The sequence below is a fragment of the Meles meles genome, chromosome 2 (assembly GCF_922984935.1).
Source record: "Meles meles chromosome 2, mMelMel3.1 paternal haplotype, whole genome shotgun sequence".
NCBI classification, from domain to species: domain Eukaryota; kingdom Metazoa; phylum Chordata; class Mammalia; order Carnivora; family Mustelidae; genus Meles; species Meles meles.
In genome coordinates, this window is record NC_060067.1 from 107833219 (window position 1) to 107849754 (window position 16536).

A 16536-nucleotide genomic window follows, 5' to 3' on the forward strand; every position below is an offset into this window, starting at 1 on the left:
CCAAGCAAAAGTTCTTCTTATATGTGGTCTATAGTCTGCACTGCTCAACCCTCTTTACAAGTTGGCTTTTCTTCGGTCCTATACTTGTCCTTCTCTTGTCACAGAATGAATTTTCTCTAGGTGATCTTATTCACTCCATTTTCTTTAATTTATCTATATCATGATGATTCCTGGATATAACATTTGCTTCAAACTTTTTTGATTTTTGTATTCTAGTATGCAGCAAAGGATATTAGAATAAACAGTCAAAAGCAAAGGAGAGAGCCTAGAGGGAAAGAGATCAGAAAAATCAGGAAAGAGAATGCTTAAATTGAATGCATCTACCCCAAAATTCAGATGTTGAAATTCTAACTCTCAAGGTGATGGTATTAGGAGCTGGAGCCCTTGGGAGGTGATTAGGTCATTAGAAAGGGCCCTCATGAATGGGATTAGTGATTAGTTAATTAGATAAATTATGCTAATTAATTACTCTAATGCTGATTAGATTAATTAGCATTATAAAAGTAACCCTCAGAGATCCCTTACTCCTCTGCAGTGTGAGGATACAGTGAAAAGATGGCTGTCTATGAACAGTGTCTATCTAGGAACAGTGCCGTCACCAGACACTGAATCTGCTGGGACCATATTTTGGGAATTTCCAGTCTCAGAATGGTGAAAAGTAAGTGTTATTTATAAGCATCAGCTTATGAAATTTTTCTTATGGCAACCTGAATTGACTAAGACAGAGGGTTTCAAGTAAATCCCAATATTAAATGATTCACCAGGAACGAAAAAAGAAAAGCTCTGAAAACAGTTCACAGTATTTTTCAATCAGGGTCACTGGTTACCCTGGTGAGGGGAATTATAACAGACTTGGATGAATTCATACTGGATTGAAGAACCTTAAAATGGAAGTGAAGAATGGAAGGCAACATGTATCGGATTTCAAGAACCATGATGTGAATAGGGCAACTGTGCTTAAAATTTTTCAAAAAATGAATTAGAAATGTCAGTGACAGTGTTTTATTGCAGGCAAGGGCTGTGAAGATGGTAATAACATCTAGAGCACACAAGCACAAAACATGGAAGTAGACAGAGTGGGATATACAAATGTGAAAATTTCATGATCCCGAACCTCAAGTATTTTACAACTGTGGAGAAAAGAAGGAATATAGATAAGGCAAAATGAAACAAGCTTTTAAAATATACAAATACTTGAGAGAGACTATAAGATAGAGAGAAACCTATAATCATTTCCATTAGGTGGATAGAAGAGAGGACAGTTCAGGGTAGGTGGTATTCAAGCTGAGTCTTAGAGGGTGAGTATGGTTTTAATCTGCAAAAAAGAAAAACGGGAGGAAGCAAGTTCTTGGCTGATGGGCAAACATGACTGAACCGATACGAAGACCTGGTGAGTGGTTCCTAGTTGGTTTGTTTAGGTTGCATGGAAGGATATGTTTGAATGTCAAGATTTGGTGGTGCATTATGATTTTATTTTATAAACTTTTAAAGGTTCTTGAGTTTGTTATTATTTCCCAAAAAGTGGGAAGTAGCACGTTCCTGCCTATATTTTAGAAAAATAATTCTGATGATAGTGGCTGAGAGGGAGAGGAGGATATTTCAATAGTCAAGGTGAAGGATATTGAGGACTAGTGAAAGAAAAATATTTATTTATTTATAAGATTTTATTTATTTATTTAAGAGAGAGAGTGAGCAAGAGAGAAAGTACATGAGCAGATACAGAGGAAGAAGGAAAGCCCCCTGCTAAGCAGGGAGCCTGACATCGGGCTGGATCCCAGGACCCTGGGATCATGACCTGAGCCGAAGGCAGAAGCTTAACCAACTGAGCCACCCAGGTGCCCCTGAAAGAAAATATTTAATGAAGAAGGAGTATTTAATAAATATCAAGGAGATAAGATAAACAAGATTTTTTACAGTTTTGATGCCAAAGGCTAGAGGAAAATGGTCAAATATGGTTATGTAAATTTCTGTTCAGCTCAATGCTATAATGCTCTAGAGAGCTTTTGTCATTTAGAGATGAGAACACCGATTAAAAACGTCTTTTCTATGAAACTGGAGGTCAGAATCTAATGTCAAGATATAATATCAGCATCTTAGATATCCTTTGCATTGTTTCATGTAACACTTGAAAAATACATTTAGAATGGGTATATGGCTATCAAATGGTGATTCTTCCCATTTCTTTATGAAGTTAAGAAGTTTACCAGTTTGGAAAAACAGAAATCAGTTAATTGTATGGTTGTCAAATAAACTTTTTTAAAAAAATTATTTCATTATTTATTTGAGAGAGGGAGAAAGAGCACAAGAGTGGGGTGAGGGGCAAAGGGAGAAGCAGACTCGCCACTGAGCAGGGAGCCCAACACAGGACTTGATCCCAGGACTCTGGGATCATGATCTGAGCCAAAGGCAGCTGCTTACCCAACTCAGCCACCCAGGTACCCCTCAAATAAACTTTTAAGTCAATAAGACACTTAACTATGAAACAGACTGATAACATTGAATTGAATAATAAGTACAAAATCCCAATTAAGTTATAAAGATACCAAAAGAATGCTTAGATACAAACAATTGGACAACGAACCATAAATTACATTTAGTCAAATCCTTCTATCTTTCTTTCCTAAAAATGAAAAAAAAAAAAATTTTAAAGGTTGCCATGAAATTACATGTGTTGATTGGGTATTAGATGCTTCTGAAAAACACACTGAAAACAAAAGCCAGATAGTTGTGTCCATCATTTAGAAATGATGTTAAATGGAATGGAGACAGCAGCAAGAAAGGGTTTGGTAAAAGAGAGAAGAACAGAGAGAGAAAAATGTCAGAGATAGAAGGAGGATGTAATCACACAGATCAAAGGTCAAAGCAAAGAGAATCATTCTTAAGGAACTTTTCTTGATTTCAGAATGGTATTCAGAATTCAAGTTAAGCATCTTGAAGAAGAAAGAGTTTCTGGTACAGGCAAGTTTACAAAAACATGCAGAACTCAGGGAAATTCTTAATATGTATCTATACATGCCATCTAACATTTTTGAGGATGACAATTCTTACCAGCCTTGGTCAATCAGTCAATAAATATTTATTGAATGTTTGCTATATGCGTAATACTATAATGCTAGGAGAAACACTAATTTCCAGGGACTATGCAAAATATGTTACATATAATATATTCCCAGGATGCACATATTTAGCTAGGAAAATAAAAGTGAAATGCATAAAATAATTATAGTCCCTTAAGTGTTTGGTTTAAGTAAAGAGTGCAATAGAAGATAATAAAAATGAAATTATCCTAGGTTGGAATAATTAGAGCTGGAATTTGAAAAATGTTTAAAACTTGAGAGCTAAATCTTGACTCTAGTCCCAGGAACTAATGCATTATTGCCGAGTTAATGGATGAATAAACAATAGATGAACTGGTGGGAGAAGAAAGAACGTGGTGTTCTTGGTAAGGAGAATTGGCACAAGCAAAAGCTAGGTTGAGCAGGCCATATTCAGAGGGCAAAGAGCAAAGCTACCCAGTCAAAAAGGCAGGTGAATTTTGGGGAGAACATGTGAATTTCGATGCAAAGAGTAGAGTCAACATTTGCTTATTATATCCCAATTGTGGAATATTATAAATATTTGTAGATGACGGTAATGATGATGATTGGTATTGCTATTAAACATTCCATCTATAAATACATGTAGGTTATTTAAAAGTTTGAGTTCAGAAGTATTGTCAGAAAAATCTGGATTCAAATCTCACTCTTCTATTTATTACCCGCATGAGCTTCAACAATTTCTCACTCTTCAGCATTCTGGAAGTAAAAATGACTATATATATATATATATATATATATATATACACATACCTAATGTCAGAGGGTTATTGTGAATGTTAAATAAGAAAATATCAAGTACTTAGCACAGAGCTTACCACATAGCACTAAACAACTGTTATCTCTATTATCTTCATTAAGAACATTATTTTATGACAGAATGACCTTTTATGTTGCCCCAATTTTTCATATTACTAACCTATGTTTATGTAAAAATTTATATTCAGTTATAAGATTGAGTAAAGATCAATTCTATTCAAGTTGGAATATAGAGAATAAAAATAAAGACCTTCAAGTGGTAGGGATATTTCTATAGCTTACAATAAAAAATGTTTATTTTGAACTGTGAGGACTTATAAGACAGATGCGATGGTGATCAATATTGGACCAATTAAGTTAATAGAAAATTAATTAAGCAGGGCTCTTGGATAATGCTTGTGTGGGCTGTACATGGATTTTCTCCTGGAGCACCATTTCCATGGACTATGATATACAGAGCATCCTAAGAGCTGGATGTCAGCAGGGTTGTTGAGGAAATGGGTTTCTCAAGTGATTCTATGGTGTTTAATCCCCAAATGGTTTATATTTGGTTTTACAATGCTGCTATTGCAATAAGGACTTGTTCAGGCTAATATTAAACTTAGATTGCCTTCTTCTAGGATGAAATGATGTAAGGGAACACAGGTGTTAACTCAGAAGGGTATATCTTACTAGGTTTGCCAGGAGCAGGGAAGAGTAAGTTGGCCACGGATGAGACTCAAAGTACACAGATGAGTAGTTAAGAAGGGACTAACGAACTTAGTTTTAATAAACCATGAACCTGTGATTGCTGTATTCATTACCTTAACTCTGTTTTTCTATTCTTATAAGAAGAACAAAGGCATTTATGTGACAGTAGCATAAAGCTTTGTTATTCACAATTCCAAACTCTTGAAATAAGTTTTAGTTTCAAAATCATAAGTTAAAAAAAGGTAAAGTTCTGTTGAGGAAACACAAAATACCATTAGGTCAAAAGTATAAATCATTATGCTATTTTGAATGCTCCAATAAAATCAAATTAAAAAAACATGCTTTCATTTGGAGGAAAACGAAATAGACACTAAATAATGGATGGGTTTCCCTGTTTTCAAGTTGGCAGACTGGAGTTAGTAAAGAGGTGGCTGGCTTTACATTTTGTTGATTATTGCTAGAGGTCGCTTTTTCATCTTTTTTTCTAAGCCTTCGATAATCTGAGGGTCAAAGAGAACTAATGGAAAAAACCAAGCTGAATAATAAAAGGCTGGAATTGTCATCTACACAGCTGTTGGACATTTCATTTAGCTAAAACCGGAGGCGCGAATATTTTCTGAAATTCAAGCCAGAAACAAACATAAAATACCATTTAGAGACAACAGTCTCCACCAAAGATTATACTCTTCAGTTGTTAGATAATACGTATTATTTGACAAATAAAACAAAAGATCCTTTAAGTTTATATTATTACCATAAAAAATAAGTGTTTTTGACAAATTAAAACAAATAATTCTTAAACTTATATTGTTGCAAGTCTATTCCCAGTAGGTGTTTATGTGGCTGGAATAATCCCTCACTTCCAAATACAGAATTAGAAGAGTCAATTCTTATTGATTAGATCATTTAAAACATGAAAGATAAACAGTTAGAAGAGGTGAATTATTAATTAATGAAGACATGGTGGGATAGTAAATAAAATTTCTATCCTCCAACTTCAATTTGAAGGCAGGTAACAATTCAGAAGAAGCTGTTCCCATGGAAAAAAGTCACTACAAATAAAAGTATACAAAAAATACATATTTTATATATGCGGATTCAATCTTTTTTATACTGAAACACATCGTAGTACTCTATGTATTTTCTCTCATTTTATAATTTTATATTTAAATTGTAGAGTTTAACCAGTAACACCATCAAAATCATTCAGTAGCAAAGCAGTAAGATCAGAAATTATGAGAAATTTTCTCAATTCTCTCATAACCAGAAAAACCTGGGAGATGCCCATGTACCCTCAATGAATAATTCTCCTTACTAAAAGACACATTTTCACCCTATCTCAATTTATCAGATTCCATTCATATTAGTTATCAGAAGGGTTACCATTCTTCTTCTTTTTTTTTTTTTAAGATTTTGTTTATTTATTTGAGAGAGAGAGACAGTGAGGGAGATCATGAGTTGGTGAGTGGGATTAGGCAGAGGAAAAGGGGGAAGCAGACTCCCCGCTGAGCAGGGAGCCAGATATGGGGCTTAATCCCAGGACCCTGAGATCATGACCTGAACTGAAGGCAGATGCTTAACCAATGAAACCACCCATGCACCCCAGACCTTTACCATTCTACTTAACTTTCTAAGTACATTGGCAGGATGTACACTTTTAGATCTTACCTAAATATGAATTTATTTAAGAAAAATTACCAAAAAATGCATTTTTATTACCCTAAACAACAAAAATGGTAGTAGAATAAATTTGATAAGTTGATAATAAAACCTGTTGAAACTAAATTTTCAGTGCAGGTAGGGTAAAATAAAATGAAAAACTTTTGTGTAGAGGAAACAGCATTGTTATATATTAAAGAAATATACTTCCCATCCACCCATATGTAAAATTAAAATAGAGGAGAATCAATAAAGCCAATAATTTCTCTTTGGAAGAAAATCCCCATTTTCTTTAGCCCAGAAATCTGAAAGCTTTTAACTTGTAATGATGAAATACATTTTATCTTATGGGGGAGGAGGCACCAAAACACTCAGGGTGCTGTTGTTCATAGTCTATTGTTACTGTAAAATGAGCCTCATTCCACCTCATTCTGCCACTAAGAACTGAAAACCTGCTTGTTGGGAGGTGGTAGCTTAGCATTTTTAAACTTCAAGTGATTTATTTAGGAGATTTCACTTGTGAAAATAATTCTTAATCTTCACGCTCATAACCTAAAAGAAATTGGGACTACCGTAACAGAAATCAAGGTGTGTCTAATATGCATTTTCATCTGGAAGTAACTCCATGAGTGTGTAACCTTATATGACATGTAAATAAATTTGCCCAATGCAGGTCACCTTTGATTTTACCTTTGCATATCTTTTGAGAGGGACTTTTCTGGTTTTAAATATAGATAGCTAGTTATTTCCAAGTGGCCAGCCATGGCAGTTGACTGAAAAATGGCTTCACAATAGGATATATGTACTTTAAAGTAGTCTCTTTAAATTAAAAAGAAGTTCCCCTATAAATACAATGAATTCATCTTTGACAAAGCAACAAAAGCAATATAGTGGAGCAAAGATAGTCTCTTCAACAAACGGTTCTGGAACAAATGGACATCCACATGCAAACAATGAATCTAGACACAGACCTCAAACCCTTCACAAAATGGATCAGAGACCTAGGTGTAAGATGCAAAACTAAGACTCCTAGAAGATAGTGTAGGAAAAGCCCAGGTGACCTTGGGTGTGGTGATGCCTTTTTAGATATGGGAACAAAACAATCCATGAAAGAAACAATTACTAAGCTGGACTTCATTAAAATCAAAGACTTCTGCTCTGTAGAAGATAGCATCAAGAAAATTAGAAGATAAGTCACAAACTGAGGGAATATATTTTCTTTTTCAAAAATTTTTTTTTTAATTTTTAAATTTTTTTATAAACATATAATGTATTATTTGCCCCAGGGATACAGGTCTGTGAATCGCCAGGTTTACACACTTCACAGCACTCACCATAGCACATACCCTCCCCAATGTCCATAACCCCACCACCCTCTCCTGACCCCCATCCCACCAGCAACCCTCAGTTTGTTTTGTGAGATTAAGAGTCACTTATGGTTTGTTTCCCTCTTGATCCCATCTTGTTTCATTTATTCTTTTCCTACCTCCAAGCCCCCCACATTGCATCTCCACTTCCTCATTTCAGGGAGATCATGATAGTTGTCTTTCTCCAATTGACTGATTTCGCTAAGCGTAATACCCTCTAGTTTCATCCACGTCGTTGCAAAAGGCAAGATTTCATTTCTTTTGATGGCTGCATAGTATTCCATTGTATATATATACCACATCTTCTTTATCCACTCATCTGTTGAGGGACATCTAGGTTCTTTCCATAGTTTGGCTATTGTAGACATTGCTACTATAAACATTCGGGTGCACGTGCCCCTTCAGATACTATGTTTGTATCTTTAGGGTAAATACCCAGTAGTGCAATTGCTGGGCCATAGGGTAGCTCTATTTTCAACTTTTTGAGGAAACTCCATGCTGTTTTCCAGAGTGGTTGCACCAGCTTGCAGGGAATATATTTTCAAAAGACACACCTGATAATGGATTGTTAGCCAAAATACACAAAGAACTCTTAAAACTCCACAGGAAGAAAACAAATGACAATTTTAAAAAATGATCCAAGACCTTGAGAGTTCATCAAAGAATATACACAAAGCATCAGCAAATAAATATAAAAAAAGATACTGCTAATCATAGGTCATCAAGGGAAACGCAAATTAAAAAAATAAGATAGTGCTCTATACCTACGGCCAAAACTCCAAACACTGACAACACCAAATGCTGGTGAGAATAGGGAGTGACAGGAACTCTCACCCACTGTTGTGTGAATGTAAAACAGTATAGCTACTTTGGAAGACAAGTTGGCAGTTTTTTATAAAATTAAGCATATACTGTTAACATATGGCAAAGCAATCCCATTTCTTGGTATTTATCCTAAGGAGTTGAAAACCTAGGTATACATAAAAACCAGTGCATGGACGTTTATAGCAGCTTTATTCATAATTACAAAAACTTAAAAGCAACCGAGATATTCTGTAGTACATGAATGGATAAAGAAATTGTGGTACCTCCAGATAACAGAGTACTATGCAGTGCTAAAAACAAAAAAACGAAAACCAAAAACCCATAAGTAATCAAGCTATGAAAAACATGGAAGAATCATAAATGCATATTACTAAGTGATAAAAGCTAATCTGAAAAGGCTACATAATATACAAATCTGGCTATCTGACTTTCCAGAAAAGGCAAAACTATGGAAACAGTAAAAAGATCAGTGGTTCCCAGGGGTGGGGTGGGGGGAGAGATGAATAGGCAGAGTACAGAATATTTTTAGGGCAGTAAAATATTCTGTATGCTATTATAATGTTGGATATATTTCATTATACTTTTGTCCAAACCCATAGAATGTACAGCACCAGGAGTGAACTTGAAGGTATACTGTGGACTTTGGGTGATTATGATGTGTCAGTGTAGGTTCACCCTTGGTGAAAAAAAAAAAAAAAGTACCATTCTGGTGAGTGATATTGATGGTGGGAGAGGCTATGCATGTGTAGGGGCAAGAAGTATCTGGGAAATCTCTATAGCTTCCTTTCAATTTTGTTGTAGGTCTAAAAGTTCTTTTAAAAAATACAATATATAAAAACTTAAAAAGAAATTCACATGCCACTAGATTTTTAATGTTCTTCATTTTGTCTGAAAGTATCTCTGAAACTGTTTAGGGTGAAATTCTATAGAAACCAACAATGGCATTCACAGAAATATGGTTACTGAATCACTAGGTCATCTAGCTTTCTAGTACTACATAATTAACATTCTGTCTAGACATTTGAGCAACTTCACATTGTTTATGGATCATGAAATTAAAACAGTAAGATAAGGACCGAATTACTTTACCTGAGATTTGCCTTTATTAACAGTTAAGTGAATGAATAAAAAATTAAATATTATGCCGTATGTTTGAGGACATTTTGAAGTTTTACAAAGAAATGCGCCTTACTAAAAAGTTGATTTGCTCATCAAATTAAGCAGTATTTTTAGGAAAAAGTTCAATCTGAGACTGTGGACTCTGAGAAACAAACCGAGGGTTTTCCAGACGAGGAGTGGGGGGATGGGTGAGCCTGGTGGTGGGTATTAAGGAGGGCATGTATTTCATGGAGCACTGGGTGCGGTGCATAAACAATGAATCTTGGAACATTGGAAAAATAATATAAAATTTTTTAAAAAAGGAAAAGTTCAATCTCAAAAGAATTACAATAGAATCAGGAGATTTATTTTTTTATTTACATCTTTAAAAACATTTATTTGTAACCCGATAAGCAGCGGAAAATATATTAGGAAATGGGACTATAAGGAAGCATAAATTTCTTGGAAAAAAACACTGACATCCATATACATGTTTATAATATACATGATATGTGTAACAATGTTATTGCAAAAACTAATAACTTACATAATAGTACTGTGTGCCAGACACAGGTCTAAGTTCTGTACTCACATTAACTTATTTAATCCTCAAAACAATTTTGCTATTGTAATCTTCATATAATGAGTGAAAAAAATAGGCACAGTGGGCTCAACTAACTTGTCCAAGCTTACACAGCTAATGAGTCTTATTAGAGGTCCCGAACAATAAAGGGAAAAAAGTAAATGAGCATATTCCAAGAAGAATGTGTGAAGTCACCTAAGGGTACTATGAGTCAAGAGTTGTAGAGATTTACAGGAGAGAGAGCTGACAAAAATTTGCAAGAAACACTCCAGTTTCAGGATGATGGCTGGCATTTGACACATCTTTGAAAGATGGGAAGGTATTTAAAAGTAGAGATAGAGGGACGCCTGGGTGGCTCAGTGGGTTAAGCCTCTGCCTTCAGCTGGGGTCATGATCCCAGCGTCCTGGGATCGAGTCCCGCATGACCTCCTTGCTCAGCAGGGAGCCTGCTTCTCTCTCCACCTCTGCCTGCCTCTCTGCCTGCCTGTGTGCTCTCTCTCTCTCTCCTTCTCTCTGACAAATAAATAAAATATTTTTTAAAAAAAAGTAGAGATAGAGGCGGGAGCTGAGCATCCTGGGCAGTCAGAGCAAAATAATCAAATGTGGACGTGGAAAAGTTCGTGCTGTGGTCGGGACAATGGGTTGTCCAGCTTGACCAGAGGGTAGGGGCAACAGGCATGTGTCTCTGGGGTGCAGGTCAACCCCAGTTGCTCAGTGCTTCCTGTCTCCCCTGTACTTCCAGCCCTGGGGTCAGGTGGGTGGGAGCCAGCTGTTCATCAATTCCGTCCATAGAACACAGGCTGAGAGGAGTATTGTCTTGGGTATTATCTGAGTTAGGAAGAAACGGAAGGCGCACTCTCAGTCCCCAAAGAAGAGATGGGCAAAACAGCGGTAATGGCATTTGAAAGCACAGCAAGACATCGTAAAACCACATCACAGCTGCACCGTTGCCAGTGGAGCAGAGCTAATGGAGGCAATGGGGTCAGAGGCCAGAGAAAACAGGTGACATTCAGTGGACTCCTCACATCCCCGTTCATTTCCTCTGCTACCCCTGCTTGCAAATCAGCCATTTTTTGAGACGCAGGAGACAGCTACACTTTTACATCTGGCTTGGTATAAATACAGGGAAAAGTCTCTCATAAATGTTTTTTTGTGTTCTGAGAAATAAAAAAAGGGATGAATGGACATATGTTATAATCAGAGAATCTTGCTTTGGCCCAATTTTTCAGGAAAGAAAAAACTGTTGTAAGATGAAAATGTTAGAAGTAAGAACATATGGGTTTCACAGTAATATCATTTGATAACTTAATGGGCTGTATCTCCTTGGTAGCACGAAATTAAAGTATGTGTGGCTCTTATTCCTTCTAAACCTACTTCAAGCAATATACACAATTACCTGTTACTATACTCACACCGCAAATGGGGTAACAGAGGCAGAGGAGTTTTTAATGATTTGTTCATGATTGCCACATGCAGTGAGTTTCTCCTAATCAGGGTTTTATCCACAATTCCTTTCTGAGATATATGTGATATGTGGCTATGGGCACTCCCCTTCATCTTGCTGCCAAATAATAGGGAGATGAAGGTCCCATGGTTTTGAAAGGTCTTCATGACAGTTCTCTGCATTTATCAAGCAATTAATGATTTTCAAAGCTGTTTCACATATATTGCCATCCTCCTATCCGTCCTGCCACATAGAATTGTGTGTCCAGCAGAAGATAAAGGTAGAGATGGCAGCTTGTACACAGTTTTCGGTATTTAAAGCAGAGATTGAAATCCCAGATAACCCAGGGCTTTGGGGTATGTGCAGCCAAGTCCAGTGCCCCTTACACTATAAGATGGCATTGTCTGTCAAAACAATCTGTCCCATGTATAGATGAAATTTAAAGAGTCTAGTGAGAATAATAGATATTAAGAAAAGAAACCTTTTACTCAATCAAGAAATCATGCCTGACTACAGATCAAAGTTCTGTTCTACAAATGACAATGAAGGTTTAAAAATTTATGTTGGTGGTAAAAATGAATTTGTAATTCATATCTTCTATCTTTGATCAATGTACTTTCTAGAGAATGTGAATAAGAAAAAAGTATGGAGTTAATCCAACAAAATCTGGTGATCAATTAAAATCCTGAGATACAGTTTAGGATGAAAGATGGCCACTATGCCTTTAAAGTCATTAAAAAGATGACTCTGAATATTCCTGATGATAGAAGAGTCTGTATTTTATTGTCTATTTACCTCAATTCACTTTTTTAGAAAGTGTTGCCTTTTTCGGAGGAGAAACATTTTTACCAGGTTGTCTTCATCTGTCTTTTTTTTTTTTTTTTTTTTGTAAGGATTTTATTTATTTATTTGACAGACAGAGATCCCAAGTAGGTGGAGAGTCAGGCGGGGGGTGGGATTGGGGGGAAGCAGGCTCCCTGCCGAGCAGAGATCCAACGCAGGGCTCAATCCCAGGACCCTGGGATCATGGCCCGAGCAGAAGGCAGAGGCTTTAGCCCACTGAGCCACCCAGGTGCCCCTTCATCTGTCTTTTGATAGGTGTACTAAAAGGAGAAGTAAAAGTAAAATTCCGCACATTATAGTTACATTTGTTTAAGTTTTGTGACAAGCAGATTAAAATTAATTTTAAATTGTGGTTTCCCTGGCCCCCATTACTGCAGCGAATTTTATATCCATGTTTGCTTTCTTATTTCCTGAATCTTAAGTTAGTATTTCAAAGACAGGCCAAAGCATTTAGCCTTTCAGCACTGATTTGTCTCTGGAACTCAATACCCACTTCTGTTTGACAGCCTCTGTAATCACTACCAACATTTCCAGTTCAGAGCCCACAGACAGGTCATTTGCTAAAAGAAGTGTTGGGTTTGTGCTTGTTTCTTTTAATTATTTTTATTTGATTAAATAATGGCTGTCCAGCTATGCATTTCCAGTTTATCAACTACTTAACACCTGATAATCCAGACATTAGGTATTATCTCTTACGGACTAGGTTTCTTCACCCTTAAACTAACTTGTTCTTTTTCAGACCTGACCATTAGCTCGATGTTTTCTTTTCTTTTTCACTTTTAAAGAGAAATAAACACAAACCACAGAAAGATGGGCTTTTACACAGTGAGTTGCCATTTTCAATCATAGTTTGATGAGACACTTTCTTTTGCTAAATATAGTGCGGTATGAATCAGGTGACCCTTATGTTATCCTTTTGTGAATCAGAGCTGCACTAGCTAAAAATGTGTGGGCCAGGTATACTGAAGATAAAAATACAGCAAGAAGGAAATTTAAATAGATCATATGTTTATAATCATATGTTCATAATCATATGACATTATCAGAAAGATCAGAAAAAAATTAGATTTAAAATTGTAACATCCTACTCAAAATCACCTAATTAGTTACTTGTTACTGGATAAAGAAATCCATTTCAAATCTAATGTCAACGCCTAATGTCAATTTTTATATAATAAAAACCATATAAGAAAGCAGTGGAGATTGCCAATCACTTGTTTCCTATTCATACTTTACCTCACCCTGGAAAGAATAAGGTAGATTATTGATTTATAGGGCATTAAGACCAAAGATAATTTTAAGATGAGGAACAGTATCAGACAGTGTAGTGATCCTGGCCTTTGATGCACATTAAATTCACAAGGGAAACTTTTATAAACTACCTATTCCCAGGCCGTACCAACTAAGACCAATTAAAGTAGAATCTCTGGAAGGGACACCCAACCATTTACATTTATTAATGAGTCTGCCGAGGATTCTACTGTGCATTCAGGAGGGGAAACACGTAGACAGTGATTACAAGCACAGATTTGTGGTAAGAAGACCTAAGACTCTAAGTGGCTTCTGGCTACTGACTGTGAACAAGTTACTTAATTTAGTACTAGATTTCATCTGTAAATCAAGTACTTGTTTCTTTGGCTTATTTCAAGAGTGAGATGAGCTAGTTCTTGGCATAAATTAAGTACTATTACTATTATGCAGTGGGGGAAAATCCACTTCATGTGCAGGTGAAGTGTGACGGCATGTGTCCAGTTCCGAAACAGTATAGTGCCTATACTCCAAAATCTGATGGAATTCCAGATTTTCAGGACCACATCACTTCCTGAATTAGGACTTCAGATTTTTCTTCAGAAGCAATGCTGTGCCTTCCTGAAGCAACAAAGCAACCTGGTTAAGAGCATAAACTGAGGCGCTAATAGTCAGATTTGAATCTGACTGCGCCTTCTGTTAGCTTTGTGACACTGACCAAACATTTAATTTGTCTGTCCCTCAGTTTGCCCATCTGTAAAACTGTCTACTAACAGTTTCAGAGAGATGTTGTGAGGACTAAATGCATTAAAATGTGCAATATATAAAGCCATTAGTGTTAGTGTGTTCCAGCACATTATAAAGTAGTAAAAAATGTTACCTATGATAATTATGATAGTGATAATGATGATGGTAGTAAAAGAACTCCTTTACTGATGTTTCAAACAAAAGTCTATTTTTCTTGAGTGGAAAAACCTAATATTGTGTCAAATAGATCTTTCCATTTTTAGCTATTCCCCCACACCATTTCCAAAAGAATGCCACACCATATCTACCATGCATGAAGAACCATGCATGAAGAATCAAGTTTTCAAGGGCAAGGTTCAGATCGTCCTTATTTATCTGCCAGTTCACAGAATTTTTAAATGTAATGATTCAAATCCGTATCCACTTCTTGCAAATGGTATGAAATGTCATGTTCTATTAATGGTTAACAAGTAGCATCTTCTTTATATATGCATTTATTTTATAAATATGTCTTGGTCATATATCATATGGTTATATGTGATCACATATTGATATTGGTATTAATGGAAAAAAATTAAAGAGAGTCTATAAATTATGTTGCTATGAAATGTTGTAGTTCTCATATAAAACTTCTATTTAATACAAATATTCTTTTTTATTATTATTTTTAAAATATTCTTTAATTTTTTTATGTTATGTAAGTCACCATACAGTACATCATTATAATACAGATATTCTTTTTTTTTTTTTTAATATGGAATGCTTCATGAATTTGCGTGTCATCCTTGCGCAGGGGCCATGCTGATCTTCTCTGTATCGTTTCAATTTTAGTATATGTGCTGCCGAAGCAAGCACTAATACAGATATTCTTAGTGACATCTTCAGAGATCTTGAGTAAAGAGATACTTGGCTTTCCCCAAATCGTGTTGAATATCACGTTTTAGAATTTTATATTACTTTCTGTATCTTTTTTTTTTTGCTTTTCCATTTTATTTATTTTTTCAGCGTATCCTTTAACAAAATTTCATATTTAAAAAATGCTTTACCAGAGAAACATGTCATAAATTCACTGTTTGCTTTTTCCTCACTGTAGTTATTAGTGTTTTTCATTACAACCAAAACATCTATGGAGGAGGCCACATTATAGGGTCAAGGATCCTATTAGATATCACAATTAGCAGCTGCTATAAGTGTTTACAACTACAGCTGTGAAGGTACTTGTCATAGGGATTCATTATAATGTATCTCATATCTGACAAAAGGCACATAATAATCTTTTATTGTTTTTCATGCTTTTAGGGCTTTAATTTTTCTAAAGCCAAACAAGGTCATTTCACATCATTTTTACTTGATCCTTAATGTGACAGAAGATAAACTTTCTGAAATAAATACTATTATGAGCTACTGAAAACACCTTAAGGCAAACTGGGCAACTTATTAACTATGCCTTTATGAGGCATCTTGTGGAAGGCAAATAACATCCTTATATCTGCCACTGCCTTTTTAATACTTCATAGCTACTATCCAAAAAATCCCTCTGCTGAAACTTCTAGTGATGGCTGGTCTATGAAAGAGAAATAAAATGCAGATGAAAAAGAGGTTTTAGAATTATAATTTCCGTGGAGTTTGCAAATGCAGACATCAGGAGCTTCAACAACATTCTTTCTTTGTCATGTACCAAGTTTGTTAATTATGGAAGATAGTGTCACTAACTCTTCTCTTAACTGATGCCTCACAGTCTAGCCCGAGAGCCAACATCTACACTGGTGAATTTGTGGCCCTATATATTGGAAGCAGTATTTATTGATGCATGCATGAATTCACTTATTCAACAAATAAATTGAGCACATACTATGTGTCAGGCAGTGTTCTGGGTAACAATGATATGGTAATAAGTAAAATAACAATACATTTTCTGCCTCTGTGACACTTCATTCTAGTGGAGGGCAGAAGGATGAAAAACAAATAAATATATAAAATGCCAGGTGATTATAATTACTAGGAAAAAATAAAGGAATAAAAAATCAGACTGGAATTGATATTTTATATAGCTTAAATATTCATATATAGGACTATGAATATGTACATTTGAATTTGAAATATATTCATCTATATTTTTCATATTTCCCATCCTTTATATTTCCTACTCCACATGCATTTCCAGAACCTTGCCATTCC

The 16536-nt window shown here is 35.5% G+C and overlaps 1 protein-coding gene and 1 non-coding gene across 4 annotated transcripts in view; both read right to left on the reverse strand.

Annotated features, from left to right (window-relative positions):
* The window catches only part of BANK1 (B cell scaffold protein with ankyrin repeats 1), a 306359-nt gene that overhangs the window by 53302 nt on the left and 236521 nt on the right, over nucleotides 1-16536 (reverse strand). The gene's annotated exons all lie outside the window — the stretch shown is intronic.
* Nucleotides 15107-15213, reverse strand: LOC123937742. The gene has a single exon (XR_006817541.1). It is a non-coding gene; the product is annotated as a U6 spliceosomal RNA (small nuclear RNA).